Consider the following 24,407-nt stretch of genomic DNA (forward strand, 5'->3'; position numbering starts at 1 on the left):
TTCAGTTAATTAATGATTATTTTCCAAGAGAAATTTACCTCTAGATTATTGACATCTTAAAAATTATTAGGCCTTGTATATGGTATGCTTTGTGAGAGATATAGTTCTCTCTTTCTCCAAACACAAATATATACATTTGTATATCTCCAAATACAAATATATATATACACATATATATGTAGTGTTTATATATGTTTGTGTTTATATGGAGAAAGCCATCTCTATGTCTGTATTTTTATATCCACTCTAATTTTTATTCATGATTATTATGGGTTTTGTTTTCATACTCTTATCATGGGCTTATTTTTAATCTTTTTATTTATTTATTTATTTATTTATTTTGAAAGAGAGGGAGAGAGCAAGCATGAGCAGATGAGGGTCAGAGAGAGAGGAGAGAGAGAAAGTCCCAACACAGGACTTGAACTCATGAACTTGGTGATCATGACCTGAGCTGAAACCAAGAGTCAGATGCTCAACCAACTAAGCCACCCAGGTGACCTAGTTTATTTTTATTCTTATGGAAAGAAGATATTAAGTTCATTTTCAAATTGTTTACATTCCTTGCTTTTAAAATCATTTTCTGCTTCAAGTTTTATTAATCTTCCTATACTTTTCCTAAATTTATATTTCTTTTTATATTCTTTTATATATCTTTTTAGATAAAAAGATTCATCACTTATTTAGACATTTTTGAATAATGGAATCATTTGGAGATATTGGTTTACCTCTGAGTACAGTTTTGACTGTATTCCATAAGTTTTCCTATACCATGTTTCTACTATCATCATTTTTAATTACCCCATTATTTTATTTTAGTTTTAATATTCCCTTTGATCTGAGAGCTGTTTGGAAGAATAATTATAACTTCTCAATGTTTTGTTTTGTTTGCTATCATTTTGTAATTTACTTCCAGTTTTCTTGCAGATGTCAAAGAATAATGTCTATCTTTTGCTTTGGCTGTTGTGATTTTTATTTTGATTTAATAAATGGTCAATTTTGGTAAATGTTCTAAGAACAATGAAAATAAAGTAATTATTTTTTGTACATCATGGAGTTTGTAAAATATACAAAAATACATATATCTACACATACATATACAACACATCCCAACATACATTATCAGTCATTATTATTTATATCCTATTACCTTTTTTTTTTGGTCACTTGTTCCTTCAAGAACATAAGGAAATATGATAAAACTTACTCATTCTGTTATTATAATTCTATAAATTTCTCCTGTATTTCCCATATTTTCCTTTCTTTACACTGATGTTATATTATTGACAGCCTGAGTATCAATGACTAGCATGACTTGTTAATATGACTATTACAAATACTTAAAAAAAATAGCTGTTGAGCATGTATTGTGTGGCAGTATCGAGCTGGGTGTTTTAAATGAATTTTCTGACTTATTACAATCTATAAGATAGATACATATATGTACCACTTCCAACGAGGATTCTGATAGATTGTGTTCAGTAAGAGACACACAGATAAAACAATTTGTTGTTTTACATAATGCTTCTTGCCTTTTATGTTACTTCTTTAATGTCGATATTGTGACCCTTGCTTCATTTTGTTTGCATTTGCCTTGTATATCCCTGTGCATCTTTTAACATTTAATCTTTCTGTCATTTAGTGTGGTGTTGGTATAAAGTAGATTCTTTACAAAGAAGTATCTGTGGGATGAGCAGGTCTTTCAGAGTCCCTTTGTTTAGTGTGTATATTTTCTAGGAGGTATATAAGTGGCTGTTGTTGATGAAGAGTGTGAATAGTTATTAGGGGAGTTTAACCCACTTACAGTTATTGTGTTAACAATATGTTTGATTTACTTCTGACACTTAGTGTTTTTTTTTTATTTTTTATGTTTCCTTTAATTTTCTTTTTTGCTTTTACTATTGCCATATGGACTGTGAGTTTTTTGATTAAATATACATACAAATTGGTTTGGAGAGTGTGCATCTTGTTTTTATTCCACTTTTGATTGACATCTGGCTTGTCCTACAGCTGAATGCATTCACACTGTTGGCACAATGATTGGAGTTTCCATTATAGCTGCTTCACAAGGCTTTACATGCCAGCCTGCAGTAAATCATGCTGACAGTCATGAATTTCTCTTTTTGTTTATGATCTCATTTGAAATAATTTATTCTTTTGAAAATGAAACATATTTTTATCTCACAATGTAGTCTTGTCTTTATTTATAAGTTTTGTCCTAATCATATAACAAATGTTAAATGATATGTATTGATTATCTGTTATGTACCGTGTGCTGCTAAACTATGTGGATTTGAAGAAGAAAGAAAAGAAATACAAAGTGATATTTTTGTCTCTGTTTTTAACTTGCTTAAAGTGTAAACGACAGGAGGACCAAATGTATATCCATAAAAAAAGTTTAAAAACTCAGAAGTTAAAATATAAATGATGTCACTGGAACTGGGTATAAATAAATGCTAAATGAGAAACATATGCAAAATGTGCCATGAATTCAGAGGTCAGAAACATTGTGTAGGATTGAAATAAATGTTCAGAGAGATCTTTCCTGAAGAAGAAGGAAAAAATCCCAAGGTGGTGGACAGTGGGGCAATACCATGTTGGTGGAATGACAAGCAAATGATCACGGTCACATTAGAGATTTCCTGCAACTGGAAACACTCATTAGGGTAAAGGATTCATTCCACAAACAAGTTTCAAGCACTTAGTACCCAGAGAGCATACAGAGGGTGCTTAACCAAGTGTAGGGCAGAGGCATTTCAGAGAAGGCTTCCATCTGGAATTACTGCTAGAGTTGAATCGTAAGAGACAAGCAGGAGTTCAATGGGTAAGGGTTTCAGTCATGGGTAGGAAAGTTGGAAAAAAGTGTTTTCTCGCCAGAGGAGAGCAAAGATATGAAGGCTTATGGGTGAAAGAGCAAGCATGGTGCTTATGAGAACCACAACCATTTTTCTGTGATTGGCATAATGACTGTGAATGAAAGAAGTTGGTGAAAAGGTTAGAGGGAGAAAAGCTTCCCCACGTCATGAGGGCTTTGGGAACTACATTGTAGGCTTTTGGACTTTATCTACAAGGCTGGAGGAGCCTCAAAGTGATTTTAAATAGCCTCAAAGTGATGGAAAGTGGATTATAGACAGGAAGATTGAAAGTAGGGAGATTGGTGGAGAGATTAATTCAGGTAAAAGATGTCTAAGGACTGAACAGAGGCAGTGGCCCTCGGGATATATTTGAGAGTGATTAAAACATTAGAAACTACAGCCCAGATATCAAATGGGTAAAGGAGCTAGGAATAGGGCAACCCAGGATTTTTCTTTGGATGCTGGCTTGGAAGATAACTGGCATATGCTTATCATTATAGGAAACACAGGAGAAAGAGAAGGTTTGCAGGCCAGCGTGGCGTTGTGAGGCAGGTTGAGGTATTTTTAGGTAATACACATATGGGTTAAATGTTTACTTCTTCTGGTATTTTCCTACTGACTTGAGAGTAATAGGGTTTTAAATGTCAGCATTTTCTTAAGATTGCCATGGGTGTATAACACTGGTAAAATTACTGGGTCAATAAAATATGTATAAATGCACAGACTTGTTGGTGAGACAAAGATTTATTTAGCTACCAATCCCATAAATGGCCAAACAATTAACAATAATAAAGTCTGTTTCAGTAACAAAGCCTCGCAAAGACAGGGAGATGTGGATGCCTTTCAACAAAAGAAATTCCTTTCTTCTCAGATGACATGTAAACTGATGTCATTTCTCATTCCATAAAGAAGAAAAAAAGATGAAACTTGCTATGGTTCGCAGTATTTCAATGATGACATTCTTCCTCAAAGTAGTCTAAAAAAAGACATTGAGAACAAACTTGCGCTTCCTCTGCCAGAAATGCATGCCTGGCTATAATGGGAGCCTTTCATATGCAGCCATTTCGATAATGGTTTTTACATGACGTTTCATAACATTTATTTACTGCCATAAATGAATGGACCAACCAGCGCTGAAGGCAGGAATCCAGTTCCTCAGCAGTTGGATTTCTCACTACATTATCTCAACTTTATCAGGTTTTCTCTGAGAGGAGTATTTCCTGTCAGTATTTCATGGGCGGTGTGAAATGTTACCAGTATCTCAGTTTCGAAGCTGTACAGTTCTGCCTGCTTGTGAAACATATTAGCCTCAGTCCATGAAGATCATGTTCTAGTTGTAAGTATTTTAACTACCCAGCACTCCCTTCTTTTTAGGGTCTATCAACCACATTTTCCTTCCCCTCCCCTCCTGCTGACAGATTCACACTCCTCTATGAATTGTTGCAGTAGAAAACAAACAAACAAACAAAACCAGGCAGACTGCCTATTTCTGAAGACAAGGCTTTCTGTATGTTCATCTGGGGATAATGGAGCTATGACTTGGGCTGATCAGCTGATGAGTGTTTAACCAGGATAGATGTGTTGATCACTAACAGAGAAGGAAGACATTTTTCCATGATAGGTTTTCCGTTGACATAGTAGAGGTGACTGATGGTGAGCCTGGTTTGGAAGAGTTTGAACTCAAGGTAGCTCTGGTAAGCAGCCATCTGGCTTGTTGAAGTCCTGCCACCCCCTCTAGTCCCTACGTGCTGAGGCACGGGGTTCCCTTGGGTTGAGCTGGTTAAACTGGACAAACCACAGTCTCCCCGAGTAGACTCTGGGGCCATGGCCTGGGGGCTGGCTCCTGCCCTGGCAGGAAGCTATGCCCACGTGCTTGCCTTCCTTATTTCCCACTCTGTTGGTGCCAGACACAACCAGACAGGAGCAGGGGATGGCCATGGACAGGACAGTTGGTGCTTGACCCTGAACTCCTCCAAAAGCCCGATCTCCAGAGCCTTGCCAGCCTTTGGCTGGCCTCTATCCATAGAGGGCTAGGATTATAGACCAAATTTCTGGAAATTCACCCTTGGTGGCAGAAAATGCAGGACCAGAGGCAGCCGTGGAAGAAGCCACTAGATGGTTGAAAAAGGTAAAAATAATATATCTCTTAAATTAGAACTGTATATTTTCTCTCCTAAAGTGATCTAATTGCTTGAAGTAGGGAAAAAAATTTAAGTAAGACATTAGAAGGAAAGAAAACAATTGGAACCTATTACTTGGAGAAAGCAGAGTAATGCCTTCTTGCTAACATTTGCTGCCCTTAGAGATAAATTGAAGTCTCTGATGTCCATATGAACAGAGATGCATATAATGTAAGATTCCCAAATACCGGAGACTTCCCAAGAGCTTCCATTTCATTCTCTAATTCAACTGTCGCCTTTATCTACCTCTATCTGTGCCTATTTGCTGAATAGGAATAAAGAGGAAAATTGAGCAAAATTGGTCTTCACGAAGGACATAGGAGAATGGAGGAGTCATTTGCATAAGACGTAATAAAAGTTATGATACCAGTTTGGCCTGGTTTTTCAGGAAGCACTTTCACTGTCTTCATAGCCCTAGTGCCTCACGCAGCTCTTGCCTTGTTGTTGTTTTTATATGTTGGATGTTGTACTTGGCTACCATCAACATGAATTTGAGCCATTTAAGCTAACTCTTTACACACTAACTCTTTAATAAGAGAGTTTCATTTATTTAATTTATTCATTATTCACTGGCACATACTTAGAGGCAGAGCTACTCTACCAGGCCAGAAGCATATGCAATTAGTATCAGTGCAATTCCAGCTTAAATGTGACGTTTGCGTAGGTATTCTAGAAAGTGGTTTATGTCCAAGTGAAAGGATATTGTGTATAGGGGGTGTTTACTGTTAAAAGATAGGCAAAAGAAATGTTTGTTGTGTGGAAGTTTGCATGATTCGTTAAAATAAAACTATTATGTGGTTCCCCTCCCTCTGTCGGTGAAGATATGATGTTGTTTATAAGCATCTCAGTGCTATAGAATGACTACAGAACATTCTGGAAAATGTCTCTCTTTCTACTGAATCCCATCTGAGTGGCTTCCTAGGGGCCCTCCCTCCCCAGCCTAAGAGAAACCGTCTTCAGTCCTTGTATATTTTCTCCTTTACGAGAATGATATGTGCTGACTCGGCTTCCTTACCTCATAGTTATTCATTTAAAACATTGTGAAATATTTAAGACAATGTGTACAGAAGAACACAGTCAAGACTCATGTTTCAACACTCAGCTGAACAAATAGAGCATCACCAATAACACTGATGCTCGTGGGCACCTATCCCTCCTCACATCTCACTTCCTCCCTTTACACAATGAATTTGCAACTACTGTTGTGAATTTGGGTTGAAGTAATTATCATTTCCATATCATTCTTTTTTTTTTACATTTTTGTAAGTAATCTTTACACCCAACATGGGGCTTGAACTCACAACCGTGAGATCACGAGTTTCATGCTCTCCTGACTGAGCTAGTCAGGCACCCCCATGTCATTCTTTATAACAGTACCAAGTATGTATGCATGACTAATCCCTATGCCATATTGTTTTCCATACTTTTAAGCTTTGCACAAATGGTACTCTACTGAATGTATTCTTCTGTGACTTGCTATCTCTTCCATAGTTTCAGTCATTATTGTGGTGGTGAGATTTGTCCAGGATGGTTGTGTTCCATTGTACAAAATTCCATGATTTATTTATATACACCCCTGCTAATGCACATTTAGTTTTCCTGCAACTTTTATGTCAAGGAGTCAGGGCACACGTCAGCATTATTACGTGGTACAAACAGCGTCTCACTGGCAGCAAAGTGTCAGAGAAGGTCTCCCAGTATCCTTTCTAGTGGTGTGCTTGAGCTCACGTGCACTTGGATGCGCTGGGGATGGGGTTTCCTGCAGAAGGGATCCACCAGTGTGCTGACCCCAGCCTGTTGCTCTCCCATTGGTGAGCTAAACAGAACACCCTTGTAGGACTTGGGATGGTCAGACTGTTTTGGCGTCAAGAAATCTGAGGGTGAAGTATGAGTTGTTGGTAGTTGTTAGGCACATAAGCTACCTAACACCTGGAATTTGGGGGGCCCATGGGAAGTGTAACTCCTCCTACTAGGAGAGGCCCCTTTTTTCAGTTCATTTCTTACTGGGCAATTTATAAAGTTCCTCACTGATTATCACTTGTCATTCCAAACCAATTTTTTCTTTTTTCAGGTAATGTTGCCATGCTCATGTCTTCTTGTGTCCATATGCAAAAGTTTTATATTTAGGAGTAGACTTGCTGAATTGGAGGTATTGTGCCTTGTCAGATTTAGTGAAGGTTACCATTAGTTCTACAAATTATTGAACCAATTTATACTCCAAGCACTAATATGTTAGAGGTCCCATTGCTCAATATCTTCTCTAATGATTGATATTGTACAACTTTGTTTAAAATGTTTTTAAGTTTATTTATTTATTTATTTTTGAGGATGGAGGGGCAGAGAGATGGGGAGAGAGAATCCCAAGCTGTGAGCACAGAGCCTGATGAGGGGCTTGATTTCACCAACCATGAGATCAAGACCTGAGCTGAAATCAAGAGTCAGATGCTCAACCAACTGAGCCACCCAGGCACCCCTTGTGTTACATCTTTTAACAGTTTGTGCTTATCAGAAGTTTAACATTTGGAGAGCTTTTTTTTTTCTTCTTAATTACCATGGGTTTGCATTGTCTTATTTATTGCCCTTAAAATTCTATGTGTATGCTTAACTTAATGTAATAACGGTATCTTCCCTTATGGAAAAAAATCTCTTGTAAACTTTTCATTATAATGTTTTAGTTCTACCTTGTTTTTGTGCTTTCCTAATTTGACACAATCATATGGCTGTTACATGCCAATGCTTGACTAGATTTACCTATGCATTTATCAGTTTCCTTGCCCACCATTCATTTCAGACTTTCTGTGCCTATTCCTTTAGTGACAGGTTTCACTGGAATCTTAATTTCTTTGTGTCATTCTAATACACACACACACACACACACACACACACACACACACACACACCTTTGAAGGTACTTTCTCTTTGGCTGCTTTAAGGGTCATGCTTCTCTTTGGTGACCCATAGAATTGTTGTGTTATATCTAAGTGTGGATTAAAAATATACATATTTACATGAAAAAAATTTTTTCCTTATACTTTTGTGTTTCCTGAGCCTGAGTGATAGGAGAAGATAAGATTCAATAGGCAGAGAGGGAAAGGCTAGGGCCTGAGGTCACTGGGTGGGGAAAAAATACCTATTTTGGAACAATGGTGGGAGTCTGACAGCAGCAAGCCCCTTGAGGCATAAGGTTCCTCTTAAGAATGTAACAGACCCCACCTGCTCCCCCTCAGGTTTCCCCTCTGGAATTTGATAAAAGACCTAAGTAAGGCCTAGATCATCCCTCACACAATGGAAATGAACCAATCAGGAATGGAATACCCAGCACCTAGAACTATCAAACCGAGAAGAAGGATAGAACCAGAGAAGGAAGAAGGAGGAAGGGATGGGGGAGGGCTGACAGAACTTCTTGAAACAAGGACCCTCTCCTGTAGTCCTCAGGCACTCACTTTTGAATGTCCCCTCTCTATAAAGAGAGCCTTCCTACTATTCTAAACTTATATTCTAATAAACTTTCACCTGCTGCTCATTTTGTGTCCCCCTCTTCATTCTGCGAAGTCGTGAGACAACAAATCCCAGGTATTGTGGGAAAAAATCCTGCCACAAAGGCTCATTTGACAAGATGTAGGAAATGAAAATTCAGGGTACCTAGTTAAACTTTATTTTCAGATAAATAATTAATACTCTTCAAAGTATTAAGTATGTCCCATGAAATGTTTGTCCTAGATTCTATCTGACTGCTTCTGGCTAGGTGATGGCAAGGTTTTCTTTTCTTAACAAGACTTGAGGTTGATAGGATCATTTCCCAGATTGTCCTCTTTTTGTAGGTGAGTAGATGTTTTTTGGTTTTGTTTTTTTCCTCTAATCCACCATTTCATGGAGCCTCCAGTCTTTCCAAGGTCTTGAGTTTTGTGGGCATCTAAGTTTCAGCCCCCCATTTTGTGGAGGTTCTGTGACCCGTTCCCCAAGTGGTTCTGGGTTCCTGGAAGGGGAAATTTCCACCAGCACAGTGGCTGATGCAGCCTGTGTTTTCCTTTCTGGGTGTGTTGTTTTTATTTGGTTTTGTTTGCTTCTTGTTTTGTTTGGTTGGTTGGGTGGGTAGTTGTTCGTTAGCTCTTAGGATTTTCCTCTTCTTTTCAAGTGAGATCTGCATTTAAAAGGGCTTGTCCTGTTTTATCAGTTATACTGCTGGAAGCAGAAACACTTCCCTTCACTCCAAGCCCTTGCCCTTACCACCACACTGTTTTCTGAAAACTCTGCCAGGGATGTGATCTTGCTAAATCCAACTGCCTCTTCTTGAGAGTTGCCTACTTGAAAGCTCTCATTTCTTGGCTAACCTTTCTCTTCCACTGACTTCAGTGACTCTGATTTCTTCTTATTGTTCTACTTCTCTGACCACCATTGTCAGTCTTGGTTAATAGCTCTCTTTCCCGTTGCTTCTTCCTTAGTGTACACGTGCCTCTTGGAGACTGAATATACATCTAAGCTAGTGTTCTGATCCCCAACTTCTGCGGGCTAGTTTTTATATTGTTTTCTAGGGTTATAGTAAAAAAAAAAAAAAAACAAACCCAAACATATCTTAATGACTATTCTGCCCTTGAAAACCTTTGATAACTTTTTATGGCCAAAATATATAATCTTAGCATTATAATTTCTCCATAATATGGCCCTTAGCCACTCCTTCTTGAACTTTCCATGGCACCAAAGTCTCTATATACTGTCTTACTCTGTCTTTCTTGGACCATAATGACGTTTCACTCTTTCTGTCTTTGATCACGACCCTAGAGTGTCTGCTGTTTCTCTCCGCATGTTGAAACCATAGGCTTCGTTCAAGGTTAAGTTTGGATTTCACCTTGGTGGAAGTTTGACCCATTACCACCACTGCTGGCTCCCAGCTTTATTCATGCTTTTATTTCTTTTTTAATTTTTATTTTTAAGTTTATTTATTTGAAGAGAGAAAGAGAGAGAGAGAGGAGGAGGAGAGAAGGAGAGCATACAAGTCGGAGAGGGGCAGGAGAGGGAGAATGAGAATCCCACGCCTATTCTAGTCAGCACAGAGCCCAACTTGGGGCTTGATCTCAGGAGCCTTGAGATCACTACCTGAGCTGAAATCAACAGTCATCATGCTTAACTGGCTGAATGCATGCTTTTCACATACATGTGTTTTGTGCTGTCAATCATAATTATTTGTGTAACTTTCTCTCTCTAATATATATTTTTTGGGTACAAACTATCCTGTTCATTTTATGACCTTAATTTTTCCGAGCACAATGCTGTTATGTTCGGTAGCCTTCAACAAATTCATTGATTATTTAATTAAGTTGCCTGTCTTCAGTGGTTATGAGGACAAATTGGGACTTAAAATATCAAATGTAGTTGTATTAAAAAATGATCAACTTAGAAAAATTACTAGAGCTTCATAAACAGCAGGAATCTTCATTTTCAATTTGGAAGAGTGTTTCTCTTAATCTCTTATATTATCAGGGAGTCCTATTTTTATGTGAGATTTTCCATCAGGCTGATAGTTTTAAGGCTGGGAAGTCCTGGGATCTCATGAGAAGATCCTCCTCAAAAACATCTTGTAAACTTCATGGCCTTTGAAGTAAGTTTATTCATTTTCTCTAATCTCTTTTTTTCTTTCTCTACTTTAAAATTATTGCAATATAAATTACAGGAGACTTGGGCACCTTATTCAGAGTGTTTGTTCTAATAGATTTCACTGTTACATCAGCCTTCAAGTTATTTGTAAACACCTGTGAATCTAGTCCTCTCTCCATTTTCTCTTTGGGGTAGGGTTGCCAGAATTTGCAAATCAAAATACAGGCTATCAAGAGAAATCTGAGTTGCAGAGAAACAAGGAACAGTTTTTTAGTATATGTCCCAACATTGCCTGGGACATAGACTTAAACAATTGTTATTTATCTGCAATTCAAACATAACTGGGCATTTCCAATTTTTTTTTTTTTTTGAGAGAGAGAGCTGGGGAAGGACAGAGAGAGGGAGAGAGAGAATCCCAAGCAGGCTCCACACTGTCACTACAGAGCCTGATGCAGGGCTCGAGCTCAAGAACCACAAGACCTGAGCCGAAATCAAGACTGACCAAGCCACCCAGGCACCTCATTTTGTGCTTTACACGCAACCGCACGTGCATATCACTTTTAGCTTCTTATTCCTTATCATCATAATTATCTAAAAAGGATACAAAGGGTTTCTACATTCAGAAATGAAGATTCCAAAGAAGTGTCTTCCCTGGAAAACTATCAACCAAAGACTCCTTAGCTTGCAAATGTGTGGAGAGGAAGGTAACATGGCAACCTTCTAAAGCGGGATGGCAAAAAAAGGAGATTGTAGTGAAAAACTGGTCTTAGCTAGGTAGTTTACTAGCATGCGTAGGTTTCTAGTAGTTTCTCCAATACAGCTAACATACTGTGGCAGGCACATCTGGGTGACGCACGCTCAGTAAAAATGCCTGGGAGAAAGCATGTATATGTGTATATGTGTGGAGTTAAACAGCCCTTTGTTAAGAGGGAGTGGAAAGGGGCCATGAACATTGTGCTGAAATGCAAACTAATTGATGGACAGTATAATCACCACCTTAGTTAGTGCCCGGGGACTCTTTTCATACAGGCAAGCTGTAAATTTAAATGGAAACCAAAAGGGTAGCACACAGCCCGTAGCTCAGCATTCCATTACTTCACGTACGAAGTATTCGGTGAGTAAGAGAAAGGGTTAGCAGACTACAGCTGAGGAGGGGCTGCACAGCGGTGAGAAGGCAGGACTGCAGGGGCTGGTAGCAGCCCCATTCTACCCAGTGTTCGAAGGATGAATCTCTGTTCTTTGCTCAGATGAGGCACTGCACCTCTGTGTGCTGAATAGCCCCGGGTCTCTTCTCTTGGCCCACGCCCTGGACAGTGTAGTCTTTTCAAGATTGTGTGATTTGGGGCGAGATGGATTGATCCGCGAGCCTGATCCATCATGGTGTATGTATCTTCAGATAATGAATATTTAGTGTCACTGAAAGTGGCTGAGTTTTCTAATTAGGCTGACTTGGGTTCATATCTCTCGTAGCTCTGCCCTTGGAATCATGAGATGAACTTAACCCTCAGCTGATTCAGCTATAAAATGAGGCTAACGCTGCCGGGATTGTGATGCGGATTACAACAGGTTTCTTAGCTGCAAACTGACTGGTGTTTATAAACTGCTTTGTGAAAGGGAGCGGTGCCCCTTTCTCTCTGCGAGCTGTCTGCTTGGGGCTGACATGGGGGCTGGTGCCCATCATCCTGCAGTCTTGGACCTTCCACCTGCCTTTGTTTCTATCTCAAGACACCTACTTTCACGATGCATTACTGATGAACGAGACTGTTTGCCCTAGGCTGGATATGGCAAGGGACTGTCCTTTCCCTTGACGACCCCAATCAGCTGGCACTGTCTGTCTGTAGTCAGGTGTTGAGAAAGGCCGTGAGGCTGCCCTGGGTTGGTGAGAAACAACATGTGGCTGGTGATGAAGGCTGCCATTTGCATGGGAAGGGGAAGCAGTGGCATCTGGGCTGTGCTATGGGTTCTTGATAACCTTCTTCTTGGTCAATTTGTGAAGTAGGCAGTTGGCTTCAGGAACATGATATCCCCTATTTTTGCATTTCCCTCCACTTCCAGTGCCACCTTCCCCACATTTATTACTATTCACCTTCTGGCTTTGTGACAGGAAACCTGAAGGAGGAACTCATCCATTTCTGTTAGGACTTGGGCACTTACCAATTGTTCGCTTCTGCACAGTGTCCCGGAGGAATAGGCAAGGTGCTCGGGCCCAAGCCAGTCTCTGCAGATGCAAGCCGGTGTGGTCCGTCTGCATGCATTGCTGCTACACAGCGAACACAGGAGGGCCTGGGGCAAGAAAGTTCTCCTGCAAGATACCCATCAAGTCCCTTGCAGTCTTACCCTCCCTCAAAGACTCTGGCTTTATATATGATCATGATTTTTTAAAAAATCTATTGTATCCATGTACCTGTGTGGATGAAATGATTTTTTACTTTCGGGGATAGGCTAAACAAACCAAAAATACCTTCCTCACTTTTTGGCTATGGACTGAATTGCTCTGATTACAGTTGTTTTGTGTGTGTGTGTGTGTGTGTGTGTGTGTGTGTGTGTGTGTGTGTTTTTAACATTTATTTATTATTGAGAAACAGAGAGAGACAGGGCATGAGCAGGGGAGGGCCAGAGAGAAGGAGAGACACAGAATCTAAAGCAGGTTCTGTGCACAGAGCCCAACACGGGGCTTGAACCCACAAGCTGTGAGATCATGACCTGAGCTGAAGTTGGACACTTAAGCGACTGAGACACCCAGATGCCCCTACAGTGTGCTTCTTTAACTAGGACCTCTATTAAAAAGTAAATTTAGGGGATGCTGGTTGGCTCAGTCGATTAATCATCCAAGTTCAGCTCAGGTCATGATCTTGCACTTTGTGAGTTCAAGCCCTGCGTCAAGCTCACTGCTGACAGAGCAGAGCGGCTTTAGATCCACTGTCCCCCCCCCCTTCTACACCCACCCCACTCTTGCACATCTGCTCGCTCGCTCGCTCTCTCTCAAAAATAAAATAAATATTAAAAAAATTTAAAGAGTAAGTTTTCCTGGAAGAACGTAAGGGTGTCAGTGTGGAAGAAAATATTTGAAATGAGGGTAAAGAGGTAAGAAAGCAAAATGGTGTAACTGTGAATACAAAATAGAGACTTTCTAGGTGGAGACAGACAATGTATGAAGCAAACAGGATACGACAGAAGAGTTTTGGGGAGCTTCACCCTTTCAGACATCTACAGACCATGCTAAACGAAGGCCACTTGAAATTTCAAAGAGTAGCATTTGTTCTGACTATTCTGGTAGATATTTTGCAAGAATGTGGAAAGTATACAAAATAAAATAAACATTTCTCATGATCCCACAGCAAGAATTGACCTGGCTAGTTAACATTTTGGCGCCTGTCCTTCTAGTGTTCATTTTCTTTTCCAGCACAGACATTTACATATTTGCATATGAACTATTAACCCACATGGCCCTTGTTTGCCCAAGACTACAAAATAAGGTCACCTGGTCAGTTTTCTTTAACCCTCATAAAAAAATTTTTTTTTAATTTTTATTTATTTTTGAGAGAGAGACAGAGAGAGACAGAGAGAGAATGAGAGAGCGTGCACGTGTGCACACGAGCATGAGCTGAAGAGGGGCAGAGAGACAGAGGGAGACACAAGGGCTCTAGGCTCTGAGCTGTCAGCTCAGAGCCCACCATGGGGCTCGAACTCACAAACAGTGAGATCATGACCTGAGCCAAAGTTGGATGCTTAACTGAGTGAGCCATCCAGGTGCCCCTCTTTAACTCTCATTTTTAATGTCTAGTTATGCGGGGTTGAGTTCCAACAATGTAGTTGCCAGCACGTGTGCCCCAGCACCTTCTGAGAGTTTTTCAGAGGCTTGGTCACCTCAGTGCTCATACCGCTGTGCTGCATCTGCTGCTGCCCATGTGATCTGACCAATTTGATGATTCCTCCTCAAGCCTCCCCTGGTGACCACTAGTGATGTCACCGCTAGACCTTCAAGACCAACAAGACACTGGCTATCTCTTGACTTTGTTTTCTGGTTCTTGGGACAGAACTTCCATAATTTCCCAATGCATAGCTGGGAACAGGCTTTGTTTTTCAGAAGAATTAGGGGAACACCTGAATGAAGTTTAGGGGATACAAAAGAGAAATGTAAAGCAGAAAATAAATTAAAACTGCTTCTAGAAATGCCCACTTGTAAAGTTGCACTGGTCCTAGCCTCAAAGCAAATGAAAATCCCTCTCTCCACTGGAGTCTAGGAATTGCCTTCCTTGGCTTTCAGTGACTGCTCCAGAGGGACTCCCTTTTCCAGAATGATTGAAATCCCTGCAGAGAATAGAGGACCCTCATCCCACCTGTAAGGGGTCAGTGTTCTGTCCTGAGGACAAGTGATGTCCTTACACTGGTCAGAGAAAGCATTTTCTAAAGTCTAGGTTATTCTTGCATCAAGCCCAACAAGGACCTTGATTTGTGGATCTTTTCCATCCTGAAGGGTAAGATCAAATCTCTGTTTCTACAAAGGTGCCAAGCTACATTCCCTATAGAAAACTGCTCACAGAACAACATCACATTTCTTTGAGGACAAACAATGATTTGAAGGTAGGTGACTGAGACAGTTAAGCCCAGGTTTAGAGAAGAAACATTCTCTAAAGGAACCAGACATCAGAGTTATAGATTCTAATTGCACTGTTTTAGACTTATTAAACAGAACATCTCAGTCAGAATCTTTTGCGTGTCGATTGCTTCAACACATTTACATATTTACTCTTGCTCTATGTTGCGTGACTTCAAGGGACCACACAGAAGCCGGGAAGAATCTCCCCAAAGATAAAGTGAGAAACCGCATGCAAATTTTAAGAGTGGTTTTTAAAATAAGCCTTCAGGTCATATCTCCATCTGTGATACAACACACATACATTTGCATAATTAAAAATCATGCTTTATAAATAATTCTATAATCTGCTTTCTTTGATTTTCCATTATGGACATTTTCCAATATTAAAATGTTACATCATTGATATAATATGATCCTACATAAATTGTTTTTTCCCAAATAGCTACTTCTCTTCAAATTCATTTAAAATTTATACACTTGGGGCATGTGGGTGGCTCACTCTGTTAAGGTTTGACTTTGGCTCAGGTCATAATCCTGTGGTTCGTGGGTTCAAACCCCGTGTCTGGCTCTGTGCTGAGAGCTCAGAGCCTGGAACCTGCTTCAGATTCTGTCTCCCTCTCTCTCTCTGCCCCTCCTCTGCTCATGCTTTGTCTCTTTCTCACTCTCAAAAATAAATAAGGATTAAAAAAATTTTTAATGTATATGCTGTTTCCAAAAACTTACTCTGAAAAGTTTAAAACACGTCTAAAATTAGAGAAAGCAGTTCAGTGAATCCCTATGTTTCTAATGTTAGGTTAGGAAATTATCAACTAATACCCTATCTTATTTGATCTTTATTTACTTTGTCACTGCTTCCAGATTATTTAGAAACAAATTCAGGCATTCCATCATTTCAACATCTGCTTTTCAAAGATAAAGACTCTTTTAAAAATGTAACAATATTATCATTATCATACTCCAAATAATAGTAATTCTCTTTAATGCAAAATATTCACAATTGTGTTATGCTTTCTTCACACTTTGAGTAGAAATTCATGTAAGTAAATAAACTGTAGTTGGTGCATATGTCTCTTAATTCTCTTTAGTTTGATAAGTTTTTCCCTCTGTGATTTCCCTTGCAGTATATTTTTAGGAGGAAACATGTTGTCCTATACATTTTTTTACATTTAAAATTTTGCTGCTTGTATCCTGTGGTGGGGTTTGACATTTCTCTATCTTGCATTTCATTTAGCTTGGTATTTTGACCTAGAAGCTTGGTTAGACTCAGAGTCCATTTTTGAGTAAGGATATTTCCTAGATGATAGTATTTTATATTTATTTTGGTATGCATATATTATCAGGTTGATTTTCTTTGGAGGATCATAATCATGAATGATTGTTGCCTAGATCCATTCATTCACTATGGACCTAGGGACTAGTATTCTGATTGTAGTCTTTCATCCTCATTTACTGGTGGAATAATTCTTTTTTAAAAATTATTTTATTTTATTTTTATTTTTATTAAAAAATTTTTTATTTCTTTATTTTTGAGAGAGAGGGAGGCAGAGAGTGAGCTGGGGAGAGGCAGAGAGAGAGAGAGAGAGAGGGAGACACAGATTCTGAAGCAGGCTCCAGGCTCTGAGCTGTCAGCACAGAGCCCGACACGGGGCTTGAACCCATGGACTGTGAGATCGTGACCTGAGCTGAAGTAGGACGCTGAACCACGTGGGCCACCCAGGTGCCCCTAAAATTATTTTATTTTAGAGAGAGAGAGTGAGCAAGCAAATGAGTGGGGAGAGGAGCAGAGGGAGAGAGAGGGAGAATCTTAAGCAGGTGCCACGTTCAGCACAGAGCCCAACATGTGGCTCGATCCCATAACCCTGGGATCATGACCTGAGCTGAAATCAAGAGTTGGACACTCATCTGACTGAGCCGCCCAGAGAGAGCCACCCCTCATAGAATAATTCTATAAACAGAAACTTTTCCTTGAATGTTGGCAATCTGCAGTACAGTTTATAAAGGAGAACCTTGATTCTTTACTTGTATTTAGTAGTTTTCAAAATGATAAGTTAATTCTTTAGTCTCCTCTTCTGGGGACCAATTAGTTTGTTTGTTTGTTTGGTATTATTATGAACTCATGTAATTAAGCACATTTAATATGCTTTAAGCCACTGCAGTTATTATCATTAGTGATGCTCTCGTTTTTCCTCATGTTGAGCAGTTGTAGCCTCCTCAAGGTCACTACTGTCTTCTTTTGGCATGGACTTCGTGGTCTTTGGAGAGAGACTTCATTGTCTTCTGGCATGACGGACATTTCAGTTTCTGTGTGTATCTCTCTTGCCTCACGGGAAATTTATTTATTTATCTGAGGAAGCCTGGTTCCTTCGGGTGAAAATAGGTATTTGGAAAGCCTGATCTGAGTTTTAAGAGGGCTCATTGCTCATGGTCGATCATTGAGGCTTTTGTCATTATGCAGAGCTGAAAATATGCATATTACCGTTAAGATAAAAATGCGTCATGGATTTAAATAGGCTCATCTGATGCACATTCAGGACTTCAGGATTTTAACCGTATTGATCTTACACCTGTACTTCTCTTTTCGTTGCTAAAAATCTACTTACAGTGATACCAGCATTAATTACGAATTTGATTTGTTTCACAGTACACACGCAGTGGTCTCAGAATGACCACTAAATGCATCCTGACAGTTGAATACTGTAAAGAATTTAAGACTGGTAACTTGTTTAGTTTAGGGGTATGTGTGTGTGTGTGTGTGTGTGTGTGTGTGTGTGTGTGCGCGCGCCTGCAAGCATATCTTCACGGGATATATTCCACTAAGGATGTTCTTTTCTCTATACTTTATGCCACCAATCCAGACACAGTTACTTTGTTTCATTTTGCTTTCAGTTTTTTGGGTTTGCTAAATTTTGATCAACCTGTGTCTTGTTGTGGTTGTTTTTAATCTAAAACTCATTCTTAAAGCTCCCTTAGTTGGAACATCAAATCAAAGGTGCCATTAAGAGTATATTCTGTATAATGTGGCATCCCAAATCATTCCGTGTGTGGTGCAGTATGTCAGAGTTCTGAATCTTGAGTCTGTAAAGGGGCTGTTATGACAGGAAGTGTTTCTACATAAATGGCCTCATAACACTGAATGGGGACCGAAGGAATAGTGTGTGTGCAGACTGTCAGTGCTCTTATATGCACAACAGACATCATGGAGCAGTTGTATTATAATTACTGCCAACTTGTTTACTGTTGTTCTGAGCCTTTTCATCCCTTCGACTATGTGGTCAAAATTCAAAGTGTCTGAAATTGTGCCCTGAACAAAACCCACACAGGGGGAAAGAGGAGGATGGAGCATGGCTGGTCTGTGGTCTTCCTCAGAGGCTTGGAGCTCCATGGCACATCCCCCCGGGGGTGTATTTGTAGGAGTGATTGAGAAACATATGGATAGAAACTCCTCCTCAGGGGCAGAACTTGGTTCATTGACAGTGGGTAATGGGACAGAGCTGCTTCAGAAGATTCTTTGAATGATCTCTCCAAAAACTCATGAAAGAGCTGTGAGAAAGGAGATCAAACACAAAGGAGTGCCTTCAAGTTTCTGTTCACACCCTAGGAACACAACCAACTCCGGCTTTATAGCCCAAGCATAATCATGTGCCTTTCAAGATTGGGTAAGGGCCTGGCTCCCACTTCTGGGAAGGGAGTGCTGGACCACCCCTGGAACAGGGAGGAGAAGGAGGGAGGCCTTGGAAGGGAGCCAGTCCTCCTGTGGAACAGAGGCTGTTGTAGAGACTGTTCTTCGGTGGACTTCCAGAAATGGCCTCCTCAGGCAGGCAGGAGAGCTGTGGCTGGTGCCCCACCACATCCCAAGGATTGTGTTAGAAGTCTCCAACACTGTTTCATCTCCTAGATCATTCTATTTTCAGGCTGACATGAGAAACTTCTTGTTTGAATAATCGAATACAGGCTAAAATTCCTTGATGAGAGGTAGAGCTACATCAATAGGATTTCGTTATGTTATTGCAACATTAATTTTAATTCTGACCTGATATAGATGGAAGATAAACCATTTTCATGAAGAAACTCTTTTTCAAGAATTAGAGCAGTGGACATTGGTATAAATCTTTCCCGTTACAAAGTACTTCGACATTCATTGGGTATTAGAGGAGTGGAAAAGGTCATTCTCCTATCCTGCACTTTCAGGAAAGCAATTCCCTCAGAGGATGGAGATGGTGCTAGGGGAATGCTATGGGACAGAAGCTTTGAATCTTCCGTTCTGTGATGTGTTGCAGAGATTCTGAGGAAGCAAGAAGAAAATGTCTTTAGGGGACTTTGTGTGGATATTGAAGTTGAACTTGGTTTCAGCTCTGGGGATGCTATTCCTAGGTCATAAATTATTTCTTCTTGCTATTTGCTCTCTTAACACTGTGAGTCCCTGCATGGGAATCTGTTCTGTGGACTCAAATCCGAGGTATCCCTTCTCTGTGCCTGCTGCTTACATATTGTGTGGTAGGTGCCCAGTCCAAGTTCCTGATGGACTGGGTAAGTTCAACGGCAACACTCTCTCAAAGACAGCACTGCTGAGGTTTTGCATCCATTAGATCTTTCTTCCAGTTCAGGTAGACAAAGCCAAAGTACTTCTTGGAGTTAATTTGATCCATTTTCCCCTCTCTGCTCCACTACTATATTGTGGCAAGTCTAAGAACATAAAACTTACATCTACATTTTTCTTAGCATTTCTCAGCACCAGCACAGTAACATGGAGACAAGGAGAAATGACATTTTCTAGAGAGAATGTTCACATTGATCATAAAAAAAGAGCTTAAAATCATAAAAAAATAAAATGTCAGCTTAATGATGATGTCTTATATTTGTTCATCATTTTGCAATTTAAGAAGTACTTCAATATATATTACTTGGGAGCCTAAAAGGATTGATTAATTGTGTAGCACAGTGGCACACTTTTAAATGTCCTCATAAAAAAACAATCCTTAGTGTGTTTGTGATTGAAGATCATGTAGGGATAAAGAAAGATGTACCTTTTCAATGCACATACTCTCAGTTGACTTTTTCCCTCCTGTGGGAATAACTCAGTTGGCTCATTTGCTGTGAAACTAAATCCAGATATTTCAACCTATGTCTACCTCTCTTTTTCGTCTCACAATAATATCTTATTTCCATGATTAGGCTTAGAGTATCTCTCTAGAAGTCTCTGGCATTTTCTGGTTTCAAAAGTTCATCTTATCTTTCCTGTGAGTTCCAAGGTCCACATTGGTGTTGTTGGAATTCTTAAGAGTATGAGAGGTCCATTGTATCCTACTAATGGCAATTAGACTAAATAGTGAGCTACTCATAAAGAGAAATTTTACTTTTTCTTGGTAAGAAAAATTAATAATGTACCTATGTGACCATAGTAGAACATAAAAATGACTCTCTTGAGTTTTGGCTCAAGTGCCAAAGCTGGTCTGTGTTCCCATATTCTACAGGGTGTGACTAGACACTTCTGCATAGGATATGTTGTAAGTGAACATATTAGGTCAACACCATAATCCTTCCCAGTCCATGAAAGAGAAAATGAGAGATTTGAAAACAAGGATTATTCCAAGAAGTTGCATAGCAGTGAGGATGTGTTAGCTGCTCTCTTTTAGAGATTAGTTGTTGGGGGGGGTGGTGTCTCTAATACTCTGTAGGAGCCCACCGGGAGGGCCTTTTAGCTGCCAGACTCCCCTCACCCAGCCTCTCATCTCTGGTAGAATATTTTAAAGCAAATCTCAGACATCATGTTACTTCATGAGGGGAAAGAAGTCTTGCTATAGTTTTGAGAATAAAAGACATACAAAAATAAAACAAAAGAAACTTTTTAGAGGGGAAAATTCCTTTTGTCTCTGACAGAGAGCCAAGCAAACAAGTGAAAACATAGAACCTCTGGGGAATTGAGGGGCCCATGAACCTACCATCCTGACAGATATTGCAAAAGAAAGCAATAAAATGAAAGCGTAAATTTTCCCCCATATGACCACATGCTTGCTCTCAGCTACACTGGGCCCCACCTGGAAAGACTATGGCTTCTGTAACTTTGAGGACAGAGTGGGGAACCAGAATGCTTTCTACAGGTGGTGGAGGCAGAGGGGTCTCTGAGAGATGATGCAACAGCGATCTGGTAGGTGCATCTGTATCAGCAAAGAACAGAGCAACATTTCACCTTGTGTTCTTGAATGCAGTGCTCCTTTTCAGGCATTCAGATTCTTCTAGCATTTCAAATTTAAATCCAAGGTCATCTCTCTGGGCAGGAGGTCACTCTCACATTTCTAAGAACAGAAAAGAAAAAGTACAAAAGCCCTGGAAAGCCATGCAAATAAAAAAACTCTGTGTTCTTCTTTTATTACCGAAGCACCTTGTTAGCCTTACGGTCCCCTCTGACCAGCACAGATTGTATTTGATGGAAATTGGTGTTGGTGGGAAGGAACTTAATATAATTTTTTTCTGATTTGAGAAGTAATATGTTTCCTATAGAAAATAGAGATAAACAGAAAGGAGGAAGATAAAATTACCCAAAGAGGTCTATCTCTGGAGAATAAACACTGTAAATATTTTGTGATAGTTTATTTTAGTCTTTTTGTAAGAGCTTTGATGGATGTGTGTGTGTGTGTGTGTGTGTGTGTGTGTGTCTCCTTATTAACTTTGAACCCAGTGGAATGATGCCAGAATGTTTGGCCTTTATTTTTCACTGGCAGAAAAAACTATTCACCCTTATTCTGGATATTGGGTTGCCTGGAACTTTCCAACACCCCTTTGCCTTCTGTGGCAAACTGAAGGGAAGGAGGAAACTGACCGGTGATTTCATTAGTGTAACAGAGGTCAGAGACACCTGGGCAGTGATTGTTAGAGGCTCTTAGAACAAGGGTCCCTTAGCCCAGGGCTGAGAAATGCTCCCTTCCAGCCTCCCCCTTCCTCACATTCCCAGTATATTTCTAAGACACACACTGCCACTATACAAATACATCTCCAATCTATCTTCATCTGAACCCAGTTTATTACCTCCTTTGTCTCTTTCACCAACCCTCTGGACTACAGGGTACTTGCAGGATTGGCTGCCATGCAAGCAATATGCCTTTTGTAGACATCAGGCCAGTTTTGCACAGAAATCACCCCATTGTTTCCCCATGTTTAGCTCATAACACTAAAGAGAGAAACGATGATTTAGCATGAGTTCCAGATAGAACGAGGATGCTAATCACATTGAGGAGGAAGGAGACCTAAGAAACCAGGACAAAACAGCAACTTCTCGTAGGATCATTTGTCTCCTCTTGGGTTTAAGTAGGTTTCTGAAGGTTAAAAAGTACCACATTTCTCTAGAATCAAGCTGACCCAGGAATTTAAATTAAAATTCCTAAGGAACTGCTCTGTGTGGGTGGTACCCTCTTTTCTACTAATTGCCTTATTTATTACGGCTGTTTGTTATGAGTCACTCTTGACACACTCTCTCCAAATGTTTGTGCTCTATCATTCTGGAAACATGTTTTTAAACTTTGTGATGCATGTTTGTTATGTATTTGTCTCTACAAACCCAGTTCTGGTGGGCCAGCAAGATGGAGAAGGCCAAGCTAGCCAATGGATGTTATGAAGTTAGAAGCCCAGTTGTCTTTAGGGAAGGCATATCAGGAAGATTGGCCACAGTCTCCACTTTGCTCTTGTCATGGACCCTAGACAATAAGAGGGGGTGAGTAGGAAAGAAAAGCATCAGATAAGGACATAGTTTTTCTAGTTGGTAGTTAATAAAATCCAAAACCTTTGTATGTGTGTCTTGTAACTATAGTGGATCCTTGAACAACATGAGTTCAAACTGTAGCGGTCCACTTACGTGGTTTTCCAACTGTGCAGGGGGTCAGTAGCCCCCAAATCCTGCATTGTTCAAGGGTCAGTTGTACTCATTCCTAGGAAGAAAAGTGGCCTTTTGTCCTTTCAGAGCTTACATGCTGTTAAGCTCATGTGACTGCTTTAATGACAAAATTATGAGAATCTCAAGATGAATAAAATGCAGTTTATTCATTCAACACACATTTGTCAAGTGTACCATCATGGAGACAGAGAGGTGACAGGTGAAGAAGTTCTTTTCTCAAAAAGCTTTGAGTCTAGTGCTAAAGTACTAGAAATCCCACAAAACAGCCTGAAAGTAGCACTGTGTTAGGAAAACACAGGAAACACTTTTGTACGGAAAATAAAACTGTACTATTCTAATACCTGGTACATGAAAAGCAGTTAATAATATTGAATGAATGAGTAATATCACAGAAATATCTTTAAGGGAATGCTATAGTTAGGGCTGGCTGTGGAAGAGATGCAAGTTTTGGTCAGAAACTGACTGGACACTTTATACAAAGACCCAGATGTGAAAGTGCATGAAACATCCTACAAGTGCCAATACGTTCATTGCGGTCAGTCTGGGAACACCGAGAGAGGTGGGGGAAGAACACATTGGGCATTGGGCGGGATCTTGGATTTGAACTTTATTCTCTAGATAATGGACAATTAAGCGTCTGAAGAAGAGTTCTATGATTGGATTTCTGTTTTAGGAGAAAACAAAGAGTTTCCCAAATCCAAATTCTGAGGGTATTTTAGGAACAATTGAAAAGGTGAGACTGACAATGTTACCTCCCGTTGACCTCTGTTATTGAGTTTCGGATGAAGGCTTTGAGGCAGTCACATTTGGATTGCTACCTCCATTTTACCTAACCAGGAATATATGTAGAGAGGGGGTGGGGTTTGCCCAGAGTGGCACATTGAGTATGCAGAGCCACTCCAAGAAACCTGGACTCTTAGTTCGAATCCTGGTGCTGTCAGGACTCCTCCCTTTCCTTGGCAAGAAAGGGACTGTGCGTTGCCAGGATCCGTGCATTAGGATGGCGTGTCTTCCTAGAAGCTGTTGGCTCTTGATTCCAAATTATCAAAGGAGTATCATGTAGGGCATAAAGCTTTTGACCAAAGGAGCAATGTTGCTATTATTATTATTATTTTTTTTTTGTAAAATTTGTTACCATGAATTATCAAACTCATTTTGACTCTTGTGCCCTTTAACTACACCATAAATGCATGTGACTCCCTCTCTTTGGTTACCAGCAATTTGGATACCACTGCAGCTGAAATTTATTTCTTAATAAAATGGCTTATAGTAACAGCTATTAATTAATTTGGTGATTA

The 24,407-nt window shown here is 39.9% G+C and overlaps 1 long non-coding RNA gene across 1 annotated transcript; it reads right to left on the reverse strand.

The window, feature by feature from the left end:
- Positions 1–3,739: 3,739 nt before the first annotated feature.
- Positions 3,740–21,461, reverse strand: LOC115287245. The gene is made up of 3 exons (XR_003906365.1): positions 21,412–21,461; positions 12,779–12,926; positions 3,740–3,828 (listed from the first exon to the last, which is right to left on the reverse strand). It is a non-coding gene; the product is annotated as an uncharacterized LOC115287245 (long non-coding RNA).
- Between the last annotated feature and the right edge of the window lie 2,946 nt (positions 21,462–24,407).

Source organism: Suricata suricatta, chromosome 3, assembly GCF_006229205.1.
Source record: "Suricata suricatta isolate VVHF042 chromosome 3, meerkat_22Aug2017_6uvM2_HiC, whole genome shotgun sequence".
NCBI lineage: Eukaryota > Metazoa > Chordata > Mammalia > Carnivora > Herpestidae > Suricata > Suricata suricatta.